At 39.6% G+C, this 18,089-nt stretch overlaps 1 protein-coding gene across 3 annotated transcripts in view; it reads right to left on the bottom strand.

The window, feature by feature from the left end:
• PPM1L (protein phosphatase, Mg2+/Mn2+ dependent 1L) overlaps positions 1 to 18,089 on the bottom strand; it is a 327,985-nt gene that overhangs the window by 175,669 nt on the left and 134,227 nt on the right. The window contains exon 1 of one of the 3 annotated variants that reach the window (XM_070792274.1): positions 1,152 to 1,424. The exons of the other annotated variants lie outside the window; for them this stretch is intronic. The gene's annotated coding sequence lies outside the window, so the exon portion shown is untranslated. Of the gene's footprint in view, positions 1 to 1,151; positions 1,425 to 18,089 lie in introns of those variants that run through there. 3 annotated transcript variants of the gene reach the window in all.

Here is an 18,089-nt window from a genome sequence, read left to right on the forward strand (position 1 = left end):
TCTGACTAAAAATGGGCTAAAGACCTTAATAGACACCTCACAAAGAAGATATATAGATGGCAAATAAGTATATAAAACATGCTCCATTCATATGTCCTCAGGGAAATGCAAATTTAAAAACAAGATACTGCTACATACCAATTTGAATAGCCATATCTGGGACAATAACACCAGAGAAATACTGGTGAGGATGTCAAACAACAGAATTCTCATTCACTGCTGGTGGGAATGCAAAATCATATAGTCATTTTGAAAGACAGGCAACGTCTTACAGAACTAAATATACTTTTACCACACAGTCCAACAATCGTGCTACTTTGTATTTATCCAAAGGAGATGAGAATTATATCCAGACAAAAATGTGCATATGGACAGCTAGAGTAGCTTTATTCATAATCACCAAAACTTGGAAGCAACCAAGATGTCCTTCAGTAGTTAAATAAATAAGCTATGGTACATCCAGACAATGGAATAGTATTCAGCACTAAAAAGAGAAGAGCTACCAAGCCATGAAAAGACATGGAGGAACCTTCAATGTACATTACTAAGTGGAAGAAGCCAATCTGAAAAAGATTCCAACCATATGACATTCTGGAAAAGGTGAAACTCTGAAGACAACACAAAGATCAGTGATTGTCAAGGGTGAGGGGAGGGGGAGGGATGAACAGGCAGAGCACAGAGGGGTTTTAGGACATGAAACTCCTTTGTACAATATTACCATGGTGGATGTATGTCATTACACATTACACATTTGTCCAAACCCACAGAATATACAACACTGAGGAGTAAACCCTAGTGCCAACTATGGACTCTGAGTGATGATGCATCACTGTAGGTTCATTAATTGTAACAAATATATCACTCTGGTGGGCGATGTTGATGACCACAGAGCCATGCATGTGTAGAGACAGGGAGTGTATGGAAAATCTCTGTACTTTCTACTTAATTTTGCTGTAAATATGAAACTGCCCTAAAAAACAAAGTCTAATAAAAATATTTTTACATCCTTAAGCAAGCCAAAAGTTCTACCCTTTCTTATATTACAGTTTAGTAATCATCTTGAACCCATGACTAAAATATGCATACTTTTTGTCAAAGCTTTCCATGTTCCTTTGTTCATTCATTCATTCAAACTTCAACTAAGTACTTACTCTCGGCCAGATGTGGTAGACTGGGAAAGTTTCCAGAGAATCCAGAAATAAGATATTCCTGGTCCTTTAGAATGATGTCCACTCTTAAAAATAATCATAGAGGAAATACATCAATTTAGAAGCAAAAGCATTACTTATCTATCTTGGGGAATTAAAATTAAATTACACTGTTAGTGGGAATGCAAACTAGTACAGTCACTATGGAGAACAGTGTTGAGATTCCTTAAAAAACTGGAAATAGAACTGCCATACGACCCAGCAATCCCACTGCTGGGCATACACACCGAGGAAACCAGAATTGAAAGAGATACGTGTATCCCAATATTCATCGCAGCACTGTTTATAATAGCCAGGACATGGAAGCAACCTAGATGTCCATCAGCAGATGAATGGATAAGAAAGCTGTGGTACATATACACAATGGAGTATTACTCAGCCATTAAAAAGAATACATGTGAATCAGTTCTAATGAGGTGGATAAAACTGGAGCCTATTAAGTAAGAAGTAAGCCAGAAAGAAAAACACTAATACAGTATACTAACGCATATATATGGAATTTAGAAAGATGGTAACGACAACCCTGTATGAGAGACAGCAAAAGAGACACAGATGTATAGAACAGTCTTTTGGACTCTGTGGGAGAGGGAGGGCGGGGGATGATTTGGGAGAATGGCATTAAAACATGTTTTTAACTATTAAAAAAATTTTTTTTCAAGTGCTATTCAACCATGTACATGAGACAGATTATATTTCTTCTTCCCTCTGCTCAAAGATTAATGATATCAAAAGTATACTATTTACTTGACTGGTTCAAGAAGCATCTTGGGCAATAAGACAAAAATTACAAGAGAGTGAGACTATTGGATATGTACCATGGCATGAAAACACTGAAGACCTCTGAAAAAGGAAGACGTTAAAAACAAAACAACAAAAAAAGCCACTTAAGAGAATAGTTCAAAATGGAACTAGACTCTGAAATCACTAAAATTCTGCTGTTAAGAGAATGAAAACTGGAGGTGAATGAGTCATATGACATTGGAGGATTCTTCTATCTTAAAAAAGAAGGGAAGGAAGGTCTTAAAATTATCCTGAAAAGACACAGGTCAAGAACAGAATCAGATACAAATCTGGCTCAACTGTCCTCCCCTAACCTTCTGTCCCCGTGCTCTTGTCAAATTAAGAAAAAATTGATAACTTGGTTTCCAGAAATTGACAGTAATAATTCATTCTCATGAAAAAAAAAAATTGGAAGGAAACATTTAAAAGAAATGTGACCCTCTCTTGGAACCAGGTCCTCAATCTTCTTAAAGGAAAAATAGAACAGAAGTAATAATGTAACACACATCTTCATATCCAAAAGATTACCGCTCATTCCTAAAGTTAAAATATTTGCAAAAAAATAGCACAGTCCTCCTTAGTGCCTAATTAGATGTATGCATTGGTATGCTTCAAGATAAAGAAAAACACTGCCTTAGAGAGAGTGGTATTTTTTAAATGGCTGAGAAAGTAGAAAAAAAGCCCAACAAGCTACTCTCTATATTAAGAATCACATGCTAGCAAACATTTGAAAAATTACCATAAATAAAAACAAATAACTACTGTCCTATGAAATATACACCAAGTTTCACTATATCCCCAAATCCTAGTATCACTATATCTAGGGAGTTGAATGTGTATCACTGGAAGATAACGGAGGAAAGGGATAAAGCTGCAAACTGGGTTGGAGGGGAGGAGGGCTGTCGGGCTGCACTCCGCAGACCTACAAGGCTGTGCTTGCCCAGCTTCAAGACTGAAGAATCAGCCCAGGATCCTCAACAGAGACATTAATGGTTGAATATGGATGGGGGAGCTTACATGTCTGACGCAGGTCCTGGTGCAACACACCACCGCGTACAGCTAACAGCACGCAGGATATGGCAGCCATCTTGGCTCCCGGAGCAGGAAGAGGAGATTACCAGTTATAGTTATAGGGGAATTGATGTCAGGTGGGCTCATGAGTCACCAGAGAAAGCAGCAGAGGGGCATGCCTCTCACTGTCCCTTTGATAAGAATGCTCTTTCGCTGAGGTCTGGGGCAAGTCCATAGGAAGGTCAGTCATGTATCAGGGTATCAGTGAAGCAGGCACTGGTCAAGCAGGGGAATGTACAGAGAACAAGAGAGCAACCATCTTGAGGGCCTGACCGTACAAGGACCTGTGGTAACGTTTTCTGGCTCAATATCAACAATGCCCAGAATCAATTTCATTAGATCAACCTTAAACTGCTATCAGATTAAGAACTGGTTTCAGCAGAGGACAGAGATACTGTAGGAAAACTTTTTATCTCTCTGTACTGGTATTTAATAGAAACTTCGGATGTATCTAAGTAACAATTCAAGTACATTTAAGATTCCTTACTGTAAAAAAAAAAAAAAAAGAAAAGAAACTGCAGAATGCTCTTTCCCAACTAATACAAAGTAGTAGGAATACATATTTGGGAGCAGAATCATTTCAACTGCTAACTTAATAGCAATGAAACCTCCACTTTGCTGCTAGTAAAACATTATGGCAAACCCCCTTCCAGAGGCTGTTATTGCATTTCTCCTTCAGAAATGTATATAGTCAATCAGCAAGTGTTCTCAAGAAGTACCAAATAAGCCTTTCCAAGGAAGCTTGTTTTCTGAACTCTTCACCCTACATCATTTTTAATTTTTTTTCTCCTCTCCATTTTCCTAATTTTAACTTAATTGGGTGTGAATCCAACAACATGTGTTTCCTATTTGCATTTGGCTGCAGAAAAAAATTCTTAATGTACTTTTGGGAATGTAGGGGTGAATGCTGAAAGTAAGAGAAAGTAAAAGAATAATAACAGCTAAACAAAACCAAGAATACTGTTTCTCTCCTTCTACTTTTGCCAAGAATATGGCATAAATTTCCTCTCCTTGTGGAGAATTCCCTAATTATAGGAAAAAGCAGGCTCCCTGCTTATGATATCAAAAGTGGATATTTCAGAGTGCTACAAGCTGTCCTCTTAAAATGAGGCCAGAAAAGAGAAGTGTGGTAACTGCAGTACTTGGGGGGATGGACCATCTCAGTACACATCAATCACACCTTTGTGTCACCTCTCTTTTCCCTGACCTCTGAGAGGAGCAGTTAGCATCATGGTCTTCAGGTCAGTAGCATCAGCACCAGCTGGGAACTTAGAAATCCAAGTCAGCAGGCCCCACCCTAGGCCTACCACCTAACCAGAAACTCTGGGGGTAGGACACTGGAGTCTGTTTCAACAAGAATTCCATGGGATTCTGACCTGATGAACCATATCCAACAGAAACATGGGCTTCCCTGGTGGCTCAGTGGTAAAAAATCCACCTGCCAATGCAGGAGACACAGGTTTGATCCCTTGGTCGGGAAGATTCCCTGGAGAAGGGAATGGCAACCCACTCCAGTATTCTTGCCTGAAGAATCCCATGGACAGAGGAGCCTGGCAGGCTACAGTCTGTGGGGTCACAGAGTTGGACATGATTTAGTGACTAAATAACAGAAACTTACTCTCTTCCAATTCATCCTGGCTTTTAATCACAAACAACCAGAATTGTTACCAAACATTTTCATGTGTATACATTGTCCAACTAATTTATATGATTCTTGGGGCAAAAATTCTCTCTCTTCCCTTGTCCCTTTGCTTTCCCTTGCCCACCAATATCCTACATGGAGCCAGTAAGCAAACGGAAACATAACGAGCATTCACAAAGACAGGAACAGGGGAGGGGTCCCCAAGGGAGAGCTCTCCTTTTGAATATGACATTCTCATCCAGCTGAGGCAGACTTATTTCCCTTAACTATGACCTAGGAACAAAAGGGCCCAGTTCCCCAATATACAGTCTACATTATATTCAGTCATTGTCCAGAAGGAACTGCTCAGCTTCAGAATTTGGGTAATCCAACTGAAAATCAAATTAAAAGTTGCACAAAATATTTCCCCCAAAAGTCTTGGCAACCTTGAATACAGAGTGAAAAAGGAGAGGTAACACTTCTTTTTCAGAAGCACACAGTAGGGGTCACATACATGGGAATGTTCATTAGTTACCACTGTGGCTGGATATAACCTTCCAAACTCTTTTAATATGAAAATACCATTCTGTTTGCCTTCTCTTTCTTTGCCACGTCCAAAACATAAAAGGCAAATAGTTCCCCTCACACACAGGGTGCCCTCACTATCCTTGAGCAAAGTGGAACTAGTCATTTAGTTGCTAATGATTCAGGTTCTGAGTTGAATAAAAGTCAGAGCTTAGCGGTGGTGGTTCCTGCAGAGGCTTTAACCACAGGGGAATTCCTCCACCTGGCCTAAATAAATAAAACGTGGTCAAATGTGTTTGTTAGCACTGGGCGTGTATCCTATTGAACTGAATGTGCAGAGATGTTCCACATTATGATAGAAAGAATCACCTGTGCTTCCCTTGTTCTGGACCTGATTTTTTTCCTGAGAATGGCAGGGGGTGAGATTTATACAATTTTTGTTTTTTTGTAATTCAAGTTAGTTGATTGACAATATTGTGTTAGTTTCAGGTGTACAGCAAAGTAGTTCAGTTGCATGTTTGAGTGCGTGTGTGTTCAGTCACTCAGTTGTATTCAACTCTTTTCAACCCCATGAACTGTAGCCCATCAGATTGTAATAACCTAAAATGGAAAAGAATCTGAAAGAACATATATGTGTGTGGGGGTATATATCTGAAAGAATATATATATATATATGTATATATACACACATATATATGTATGTATATATATACATGTGTATATACATATATATAGATACATATACACACATATATTCTCTTTCAGATTCTTTTCCATTTTAGGTTATTACAAGATGTTGAATATAGTTTCCTGTGCTATACAGTATGGACCTGATATTTTTTAAAAGTATCTACACACTAAAGAAAGAGGCTTCCCTTTCTAGGTTCTTCCATTTCTCCAATGAACACATCTGCAAGTTCTTCAAGACGATCTGAAAAGGGGCCCTATTCTGGACTAAATGTTTGTGTGCCCCCAAAATTTACATGTTGAAGCTCTAACCCCCACAGCATTTGGAAGTGGGGCCCTCAGGAGGTAATTAGATTTAGATGAGGTCATGAGGGTGGAGTCCTCTTGATGGAATTAGTGCCCTCATAAGATGGCAGAGAATCAATTCACACTGAGATCTTGCTCCCTCCACCACGTAAGGACAAAGTAAGAGGGTGGTTGTCTGTAAACCCAGAAGAGGGCTTTCACCAGCAACCAAATCTGCCAGGATCTTGATCATGGACTTCCCAGAACTGTGAGAAACTGATATTTGTGGTGTAAGCTACTTAATCCCCTGTATTCTGTTATAGCATTCTGCACAGACTAATATAGACCCCAGCCTGGAACTTTCCTTTCATGGCTTCTTGCTAGACCTCTGGCCCCAAATTCTTAGTAAAGATAGAAAAAGGTTTTGTTTGCATATGCTAGTGCACATATGAGCTGACTCAGCTACATGCAGTCCAGGAGGGCCAATGTAAGCCATGACCTCTGGAGAGAAGATGGTAGGCACTGGGTGCCTAGACTCAAAATACAAAGTAATTTCCATGAGCCAGGCATAACCAGAAAGTCACAGAGCTGCCAGACCTGAAGAGGAAGTGCACACTGAGGTAAGAGGCATCTCAGCAGAAATCACTGCCATCTCCAGCTTGCCATGAACTTGGAGTTGGAAGAACTCTAAAACTGACAAAGGTCAAATTTCTCTCCAGCCTGGTGGAAATGGGGAAGGTCCTCTGCTGAAAATTAAGCTATCCAAAAAGAATTTTTTAATTGTGAATTTTCCTAACCGATCTGACTTTGAAGACTGATTTATACCTATGACACACATGGCTCATAATAAATAGCCCTTAGAGGAGTATTCATGTCAAATCTAGGTCTCTGCAGTGAAACACCAGAGCAAATAACAGACTGAAAAAAATACTGCAAAACTTTGTCCTTGGAGGGATTCTTGCAAACCTAGACTCTCTAGAATGTGGTGATGTCCCTTTCTCTACAGCTAATTAGAATTTTCCTTTTCCTCTGTAGTGAGGGGTCTTCAGCCTGTGATTGGTTGTCTAGGTGCAGAAGTCATTCTCAAAGGATATAAAAAGAGCAACAACTTTTTGTCACTTGCTAGGCTCAAGTTCGGAGAAGGCAATGGCACCCCACTCCAGTACTCTTTCCTGGAAAATCCCATGGACGGAGGAGCCTGGTGGGCTGTAGTCCATGGGATCACTAAGAGTTGGACACGACTGAGCGACTTCACTTTCACTTTTCACTTTCATGCATTGGAGAAGGAAATGGCAACCCACTCCAGTGTTCTTGCCTGGAGAATCCCAAGGATGGCGGAGCCTGGTGGGCTGCCGTCTATGGGGTCGCACAGAGTCGGACACGACTGAAGCGACTTAGCAGTAGCAGCAGGCTCAAGTTTGCTGTTTGAAGACAAAAACACAAAGTCGTTTTTCATTACCTTCTGCATCATTAGGGAAAATGGGATACACCCATCTCCCAGTAAGACAACTTTGACCATTGTGGCTACACCTTCATGAAGCATTTGTGTGAAAAGGACTTCTGGCGACTCAATGCTGAGTATTTAGAAGTGCTGAGCTTCCAGGGGCTTGTTGTTTGCTAGAAAATCAATTCCTCTAAGTATAAAATTCAGTGGTGCTGACATACATAATAGCATAGTGTCTGCAGTAATGTACAGGGGCACTTTCAGAGAGGAGATTCAGGTTTTGGCGAGGACCCTGATGTTGGCAAAGATTGAGGGCAGGAGGAGAAGGAAGCGACAGAGGATGAGATGATTGGATGGCATCACTGACTCAAAGGACATGAGTTTGAGGAAATTTCGGGAGACAGTGAAGGACAGGGAAGCCTGGTGTGCTGCAGTCCATGGGGTTGCAAACAGTTGGATATGACTGAGCAAATGAACAACAGAGATGAATTTTTTCTAACATCTTGTTTGCCAATTTTCTCCTATAAATCATCTATGCTGAGGAAGCTAAGCATGATGTACATACTATAAAACACACACACACACACACACTAAAGTAATCAGGATCAATATACTTTTCCTTCTTCTCTCTTCTTAACTCTAGATCAGCATAGTTTGCTGACATCGTTCCACACAATAAGTGTGGCGGGGAGAGAGCACACACACACGACACACAGAACAATCGTCTCCGTGTCCTTCCCTCAGAAGCCCTCCCTTGAACTACTGTCACAAGTCACTCAAATTTGAAGTATTAGACATGGAAATCTTCTACCTGAAATACTTAACCATTAGTGTCATTATGAAGGATAAATTATTTTGCATCATTTGTATACAACTTGTACACTTCTTACACAAAGCAGACTTGATTCAAAGAACAGCTGGACACAGCTGCCACAGAGCCCATCAAGATTCCCATAGAGTTTATGGTCTCACACTTTTCCTAAGAATGTGGAGCCACTTAAAACATAGCAAGACCAGGGCTTGTGGCACATGGGAGAAGGTGTAAAAAGGGTATTTTTGATTCTGAAAGGGAAATGTATGAAAAGGGCTAGAGTGTGTGTGTGTGTGTGTGTGTGTGTGTGTGTGTGTGTACAGTCATTGGATACAGGGGCCTTAAAGGTAGTCCTGAACAAGTAAGCTAAAATGCTGAAGCACCACTCATAGCCATTCTGGCTGTACAGCATGGGGGTTACAAATACACTGACCCTAAAGACACATACAGTCCTAGGTTCAAATCCCAGCTGATAGCTACGTGACCTGAGCAAGTTTTACTTATCTAAAATGTGTTTCCTCACTTGTAAAATGGAGTGCAAGTAATAAAATCTTCCTCATAAGATTGTTGTAATGACTAGATAAGAAGTCCTGGAGGCACTCAGCATAGTGCCTGGCACACAGAAAATCCTCAATAACTTTTAGAAATTAAATAAGATGAGCCAAAACTCCCTTTAAATTCTACTCTGTTAAGTGGGACATGCAACCCCAAAGAAGAGCTTTCATCTTGCTTTTTGAAAGATGTGTTAGAGTCTTAATAGAGGGCATGAATTTACATTTAAAGACATACACACAGGACACTGCCAAGCAACATTTTATCATGGCCATAATGGAATGAGATGTAAAGCTGCTACAAATATCCAGAAAACTACTATTTTTAACATCTCAATGTTGAAGATAGTCTTGATATTTTATAAAGCTCTATAATATTATTCCAGCCAAGTTTGTTCTACAAAAGACCAAACAAGTACCACTCTCTTAACCTATAAAATGCAAAAGGGAAAAACTAGATCAGTAAGTTCCTTGCATATCAATAACTCTGTCTTTTAAGAATCTTAAAGCATGATTCTATGCTAAGCATTAAAGCTCGGGTGTTCTAGTTGGAATAGCTATAATAGCCAGAGTTCTGGATACATAATGCTATATAATAAACCCAAAGTGGCTTCAAACAATAGCAATGTTTATTTTGTTCATGAATCTGCAATCTGTACAGGGCACAACCAAGACAGTTTATTTCTGCTCCACTCAACATCTGCCAGGCCAGCTTAAAGGCTGGGGGCCGAAATCCTCTGAAAAGCTTACCAGCTCTTCTGTCTTGTATGTCATCAAAACTGGGAAAACTGAACCAGCTAGCGGCTGGAACGGCTGGGGCTCTTCTGGCATCCCTTCAAACTCCAGGGAGCCCTCCCACGTGATCTCCCTAATATGGTGGATTCAGGGCTCACAAGGCACAGGTCACAAGAAAGGAAGAGAACCAGGAGGAAACTATTGTCTCTCATGGCCTCACCTAGAAAGGCACTCAATAATTCCACTACATTCCATTAGTCCACCAGATTTAAGGCATGAGAACACAGGTCCCCACTTCTCATGGAAGGACTGTGAAATTATCCTGTAAGAGCATTATGTTGCTGTTTAGTCACTAAGTCATGTCTGACTCTTTGGCGACCCCATGGGCTGTATGTAGACTTGCCAGGCTCCCCTATCCATAAGATTTCCCAAGCAAGAATACTGGAGTGGGCTGCCATCTCCAGGGGATCTTCCCAACCCAGAGATCAAACTCATGTCCCCTGCATTGGCAGGTGGATTCTTTACCACTGAGTCACGTGGGCTTCCCAAGACAACATTATAAATCAATTATATTTTAATAAAAAGAAAGAAAAGCAGACAGTTTGCTCCACCTGATATAAGAACATAACACAATCTATAAAGCAATCCTGCAGGGAGGGAAGAAAATTTTAAACCATTAAGCCTCGGAGAAGGCAATGGCACCCCACTCCAGTACTCTTGCTTGGAGAATCCCAGGGACGGGGAAGCCTGTTGGGCTGCCGTCAATGGGGTCGCACAGAGTTGGACACGACTGAAGTGACTTAGCAGCAAGCCTATAGAGTCAACTGTGAACTTGCAGAAAATACAAAGAGAATAGAAGAACATGTTAAACTATACTATAGGAATGCAATCAGTAAAATCCAGACTGGGAAATTACAGGACTAACAATCCTTTGAGACATACCTAATCATCCCACATCAATTTAAAAGCTATCCAGGAAGATTCAACATTCTACAGTCTAGTCAGATTAATAGGGTAGAATTATCGGTATTCTTAGTCTTGTTTAAATGGTTGAGGTACTTAGTTAAACAAACAAGTATTTCTACAGGATTCCTTGTCTAATCTTAACCTCTTTGTATTTCAGTTTTAACACAGTTTCCTTTTATTTTGCCCTTAGCAGAGATGAAGAACAACTGATCCTCAAAGGCTAAAATCAAAACACTTCATGCGTATGAAAGCTTTTATGATAACATATCACCTTTGTACTTTTGCTCTTCTGGTATAAATCAGATGTGTCCCTTCAACCTCTTTCTGTTTTGGTTTTTTAGACCCCATTGATAAATACTTCTTGATTCTTTCAAACTGCCTTCTCCCACTCAAGCTCAAGTCCCAAAAAGAATAAGAACAGTGTCAATTATAAGAAAACAGTTTAGAGAAGTATAACAGCAGATGTTGAAACTGAAGCCTTAATATTTACATATATTTTTAAATATATATATTTAAAGCTGAGGTAAAATGGGATAGAATTTTTAAAGCATCCCAGAAGAGATCTTTGGATTTCAAACCAATTACTCTTAAGTTACCTATTTAAATTTCCAGCTCTGGATTCAATCAAAGGGTCATGCTATTTAATTTCTGAGAAATTACAAAGATGTGCTCAACACATGAGTAGGCAAGACCCACTCATATACTGAGATTTAAAAATAACTACTCTTTAACATACCTGCCTTCACTTTTATTATTATTATTATTATTATTATTATTATTATTACTACAAGATTTGCCAAGAACTAAAACCATGCTACAACACTTGTTTAAATGAAATATTACAAATATAAATTTAAATAATCTCTATTATTCTGTCTTTATAAACTGAGTGTAAATGCCTGTCTTATGTGGGAGGACCTCAGGAAGTCTAATTATCAGCTTCAGACCACAAATTATAACCTTAAGCCTTTAGATTCAATGGCTATAAAGCTACCATTACCTGCCTAAACATGGAAATGACACAAAAATGTCACAGTTCATGAATTACTGTGAAGACACAGCAGTGTTCTGTATGTGTCCACCACCATGTCTGTCTGTATTGTGGACCTTAGGCCACTATGACATCATCAGCTAATGATTTGTTAGTAGTTACTATGGCCTGTGCCAGAGCATGTGGCTTTTAATTATTATAATGGCATGATTTTTTTTTTAATGTATAATGAATTTAAAGACCTTTTTGAACTATTTAGACACTTCTAGTATCTTTCCTCACAAGGAAACAATCTTGTATTATATGTTTATATATTCTCAGGTTACTTTAGAAGGCTTGTTGTCCTTAGACCAACCTTGACTCAGTTTTGGTAAGGAGGGTAGGACAACTTTCTTACCGTGGTGAAAGGAAAGTTACAGCACTCTGCACTCTGCCCAGACAGCCTTTAGCTGGTAACTCAGGCGGTAAAGCATCTGCCTGCTATGCAGGCAGACCAGGGTTTGATCCCTGGGTCAGGAAGATCCCCTTGAAAAGGGAATGGCTACCCACTACAGTTATTCTTGCCTGGAGATGAGGAGCCTGGCAGGCTACAGTCCATGGGACTGCAAAAGAGTCAGACATGACTGAGTGACTAACACACATTTTTGGGCCTTCTACTGTGAAGTCTGCTTTACAGAATTCGTCATCTCCTCCCCCTCCTTCTCCCATACTTAGTGGCAGGTGCTGGCAATAAATACTAATCCAATCCTCAGGGCAGATTCTGAATCGTTACTAACACAGAGATACATATCAAGAGGGACCAAGTTACAGTGACAGCTGGACAAGAACAGCATGTGATTCTGGCAGCAACAGACAAAGCAAGACTAAAGCATCCCACAGCAACACCTGAAGTCCATGCCAGGGCTTGTGAGCTCTACGCAACTACATGCTTCCTAGAATTTTCTTGACTAGAGAGAACACTCACATACCCAATCCTGTCTGTAATATCTTTATTTTGAGTACTGAAAATAAGCCCAATTTACATACATATAAACATTTGTATACACGAACACACACATACAAACCAAAGGTAGGAACTATAAAAGAAAAGATTAGTATTCTATTTTATTGAATATGACTTGGCTTCTTCACATTTTTGACATCTCTAAAAGCAATATATGTCATATAGTTGACAGTTCTTATATCCAAAGAAAAGCAACATATCTCATGAAATGGTAACAGCTTAAATTTCTACATGGCAGAAAACACCATATATACTGTGAAAAGCAAGGCAAAAAATATATATAACATGCCTGAACCTAAAACATTAAACATAACCTAAACTTACAGACATAAGGTTTATATCCTAAACAACCAGCAGCTTTTACAAATCAAACCCAAAATGAGCAAACAATAGGGAAATGGGCAAAGGATATGAACAGGAAACTCACAAAACAGGAGGCAGAAAATTTTATGTCTTGTTATGTTTTTACTATTATGATAATGTGGAGTAGGAAACAGCAACCCACTTCAATATTCTTGCCTGGAGAATCCCATGGACAGAGGAGGCTGGTGGGCTATAGTTCATGGGGTCGCAAAGAGTCAGACACAGACACGACTGAGCATTATGATAATAATCATTTTAAAGCCCTCCCTCTACCCTAATGCTCCTAAAAGTCTAGTTATTAACGTAGGCTGGAAAAAAGGGAAAAAAGAAAGACCTTCTCTGTCCCAGGCACTGTACTACCAGATTTCATGAACATCAGTTCATGAAAAACCTCACAACACCCTGAGGAGCTAGATATCACTGTACAGATGAGGAAATACGGCATTAGAGAGGCTGAAGGACTTAAGCAAATTGTCTAAGCAAGTGTGGTAAAGCCCAGGTTCAGAGCTTTCATACAGCTTCTGCTCACAGTATGACTTTAGAAATCCTATTCAGACAAAGGTTTCCCTGGAGAACAAGGGACTGGACCTCAGATTTTTAAACCCAAAGCACTAACTGAAGGTCAAAAGCATCAAGTTTCATGAATCTGAAAAGCTAGTATCCAGCTACACAGGAGATTTCTTAAAGTCCTGTTTATAATTTTATTACTTTGGAAAAGAAGAAATTAAGTGTCATAAAATATGTTTAGATGCAAAGATTAAGTGCATTTGATTTAAAATACAGATAACTTTGTACTATGAGTGAAACCATGACTTGAAAAAACAAAACAATTCTTAAGTGTCACTACACTTTGTCCACCTCAATAAGATAAACAGTTGCAATTACCAGATCCCTCCCTATTCATTAGATTTAGTTTTAGGTGGAAATAGCAAAGAGGAACTAAAGGGCCTCTTGATGAAGGTGAGAAGTGAAAGTCTCTCAGTCATGTCCGACTCTCTGCGACCCCATGGACTATACAGTCCGTGGAATTCTCCAGGCCAGAATACTGGAGTGGGTAGCCCTTCCCTTCTCCAGGGGATCTCCCCCACCCAGGAATCAAACTGGGGTCTCCTGCATTGCAGGCAGATTCTTTACCAGCTGAGCCACAAGGGAAGCCCAAGAATACTGGAATGGATAGCCTATCCCTTCTCCAGCAGATCTTCCCTACCCAGGAATTGAACTGGGGTCTCCTGCATTACAGGTGGATTCTTCACAAACTGAGCTATCAGGGAAGCTTGAAGAAGGTGAAAGAGAATGAAAAAGCTGACTTAAAACTCAACATTCAAAAAACAGTGACAGATTTTATTTTTCTTGGGCCCCAAAATCACTGCAGATGGTGACTGCAGCCATGAAATTAAAAGATGCTTGCACCTTGGAAGAAAAGCTATGACAAACCTAGACAGTGTATTAAAAAGCAAAGACATTACTTTGCCGACAAATGTTGGTAAAGTCAAAGCTATGTTTTTCCAGTAGTCATGCATGGATGTGACAGTTGGACCATAAACAAGGTTGAGCACCAAAGAATTGATGCTTTCAAATTGTGGTATTGGAGAAGACCCCTCAGAGTCCCTTGGACTGCAAGGAGATCAAACCAGTCAATTCTAAAGGAAATCAATCCTGAACTGACATTGGAAGGACTGATGTTGAAAGCTGAAGCTCCAATAGTTAGGCCACCTGATGCAAAGAGCCGACTTACTGGAAAAGACCCTGATGCTGGGAAAGATTGAAGGCAAGAGAAGAAGGGGACAACAGAAGATGAGATGGTTGGATGGCATCACCAACTCAATGGACATGAGTTTGAGCAAACTCTGGGAGACGGTGAAGGATAGGGAAGCCTGGCATGCTGTAGTCCATGGGTTCACAAAGAGTTGGACACGACTGAGTGAACAAAGCTAATGGGAGAAAAAATATACTTTTACTGAAACACATTCAAGGAAGAGGGACCAGTGACGATTAGGTCCTGCTCTAGTGTCCCAGAGGGAAGAAGTTCTAATGAAGGGCTGACACAGGCCTGGATTCCTCAAGGCAATGTTATGGTCTTGTTGCACAGGTAAGGCCTAAAACCTGACCCTAATGATCCAGCTTCCCCAAGACTCAAGTCTTGGCTGGGCACCTTATCCACAGTCCAGGAAGTCAACAATAGGACCTCTGCTGCCAGCCACCCCTCTCCCAAGGCGAAAAAACACAGAATCTTCATTCTCTGTGTCCAGGGTTAGGAGAACAGAGACAAGCAAGAGATGTCACTTGCATATCTGTCCACTGTACACAGAAAAATAGGTCTCTTATCCTTTCAAAAACACCAGGTATTAAGGGAGCTCAGTATGATGCATGTGGCTGGGTTATAAAGGATTAAAACAGGATGCCTCCAATTTCCCAGTCTTAGAAGCCATTCTACAATATCAGCCTAGGGCTTATATAATACTTGTCAACTTCCAATAAAGACTGATATTTCTCCCTAGTCTTTTTGTAGACCAGCCCACTCCTTTAAAAACCAATTTTATTTTTTCTGGACAATCAAAATGTAATCAATAGGAAATCAAGTAAGTTAAGTTATTTAGCCTGAATTCTGATTATTTCTGTGAATATGTTAAACGTGTAAAGGGTCACAGGCATTCTGTCCTGGAGCTCACCCTCCAAAAAAGTGGCCAGTTGAAAGGACTAAACCAAAATGACTCTTTTCAGCCCAGTTGTTTAAACTCTAAACTGAGAGCATGCCACCAATTGTGCTGTGTCAGCTGCATTTCACCAGCCATTCATCAAAATAGTATCATTATTTTTCAACCATCAAAACAAAGGAGAGAATGAATCCTATTTTCAAGTACTTTATCTACAAAGATGAAGTTTATGATTGTCTGTTTGCGACACTGACTAAAAAATATTTTATTCAGGACAGAAGTTTCTTATAGATTTAAAGATCTAAGGAAAAGGGAAGGAAGGGAAGAAGGCTAAGAAATACAAGATGTCAAAAAAACTTAAAACACAATTGTAGTTACATCATAATAGTGCAGAGTGTATGTTGGGGGAAGGAGGAGGGTAAAGACAGAGCCTAGGGTAACACTTATATATATGTCCTCAAAATTTGAAATAAAAGGATAGAGATACAAAGAGCTTAACAAGCCTATTTGCCCTACTGTAAGAAATAGAATGTGAAACTGATTTTGGGTCAAAATGTAAACAGGAATCTTATTCGAAGATTCCTGCTAAACCAATTAAGGCTACAGATACTTTTAAAAGTTCATGAAAAATTTAAAAACGGCCTAGTAATTTCCAGTAACAATATATTATTTGCTGACCATCTTTTCTTTCTGTTCTTCTTTAAGTTGTAAGGTAAGTGGATTCTAAGAGTCTAAAAAGCCAATGAGAAAAAGCTTTTGTTTGAGTCTAGAAATTAATCTGAGAGATTATAAATGAGAAAAAGAGAGGTAATCAGATGTCTTATTAGTTGCTCAAAATACCTGATGATTAAAGATAAGGCACCTCTAATACAAGGGGGAATGAGTTCTTTGTGTGGGGACAGATGGTTTACAATTATCACATCTTTGTATGGTACCACGAATATCACTTTCAACTTTTAAGACAGATTTATTACAGTGGTTTTAAGATGAAAATCTTGAAGACATTCAATGCTTATATTGTGATGTGAAGTGAAAGTCACTCAGTCGTGTCCGACTCTTTGCCACTCCGTGGAGTCCATGGACTTCTTCAGGCCAGAATACTGGAGTAGGTAGCCTATCCCTTCTCGAGTGGATCTTCCCCACCCAGGAATCGAACCAGGGTCTCCTGCATTTCAGGCAGATTCTTTACCAACTGAGCTATCAGGGAAGACCCATGCTTATATTATGTAGTGATATACATCATTATTTCAGTATTAACATTTTCATCATGTGTACATCATTATCTAGAACAGTAAGAATCAAGTACTGAATATTTCTAAAGGAAAAAGTCATAAAATGTGCATAGGGCACAAATCTTTCCAACAAAGAAGAATGAAATGAACAGCAGTCATATTTTCCTGAACTAGGGCCTCACCAGCTTGAGCCTATGATAAAATCTAGCAAACAACTCCACTGGCCTCTATAATTTATAAAACTAATAAAGTTAAATCATCCCATTAATATTAAAATCCCAAAAAGTTTGTCTTCATGACCATTCTGCGTAGCACTAAATACAAAGCAGATACTTTGTAAATACTGATATTCAGAAGGACTTTAGCCAAGTACCTTTCCTGAGCATGAAAAAGAGAAAAATTCCCCATGTCTGATAGGAGAAGGAAATTTTTAAAAAGCCACAGCAACTGTAATAGTTCAGGATAACATAAGAGATGCCTTATTGAATGAGACCAATTGTCAGCTTGGTATTTGGTCCTGGGCAGAAATATCAAAACACATTTTAAGAAAAAATACATTGGGTCTCTATGACAACTTCTGATGCTAAGAGACACATATTTAACATGATCTATTTCTTTAATATTCCACGAGGAAATCTACTATCCACATACGTACATATCACCCACTGAGATAAAGAATTTCCTAGTTGTATGTTAAAATCTGCCAAAAGAGTCATTTACCATATAACTACATTCACAAAAAGGCAGAACAATTTTGAAACTAATCCAAGGGGGGTTAATTACTACAATAGCTAAAGATATTTATCCTAAAGTGGTTTCATCTTAGGCAATGTTACAGTTTAGACTTGAAAGTGTTAGTTGCTCAGTCATGTCTGACTCTTGGCGACCCCATGGACGGTAGCTTGCTAGGCTCCTCTGTCCATGGAATTCTCCAGGCAAGAACACTGGAGAGGATAGCTACTCCCTTCTCCAAGGAATCTTCCTGACCCAGGGATCAAACCCAGGTCTCCAGCACTGCATGCAGATTCTTTACAGTCTGAGCCACCAGGGAAGCCCCAAGAACACTGGAATAGGTAGACATTCCCTTCTCCAGGGGATCTTCCCAACCAAGAGATGGAACCGGGTCTCCCACATCACAAGCAGATTCTTGGTGACTCAAATG

The sequence above is a fragment of the Bos indicus genome, chromosome 1 (genome assembly GCF_029378745.1).
Source record: "Bos indicus isolate NIAB-ARS_2022 breed Sahiwal x Tharparkar chromosome 1, NIAB-ARS_B.indTharparkar_mat_pri_1.0, whole genome shotgun sequence".
Classification (NCBI taxonomy): domain Eukaryota; kingdom Metazoa; phylum Chordata; class Mammalia; order Artiodactyla; family Bovidae; genus Bos; species Bos indicus.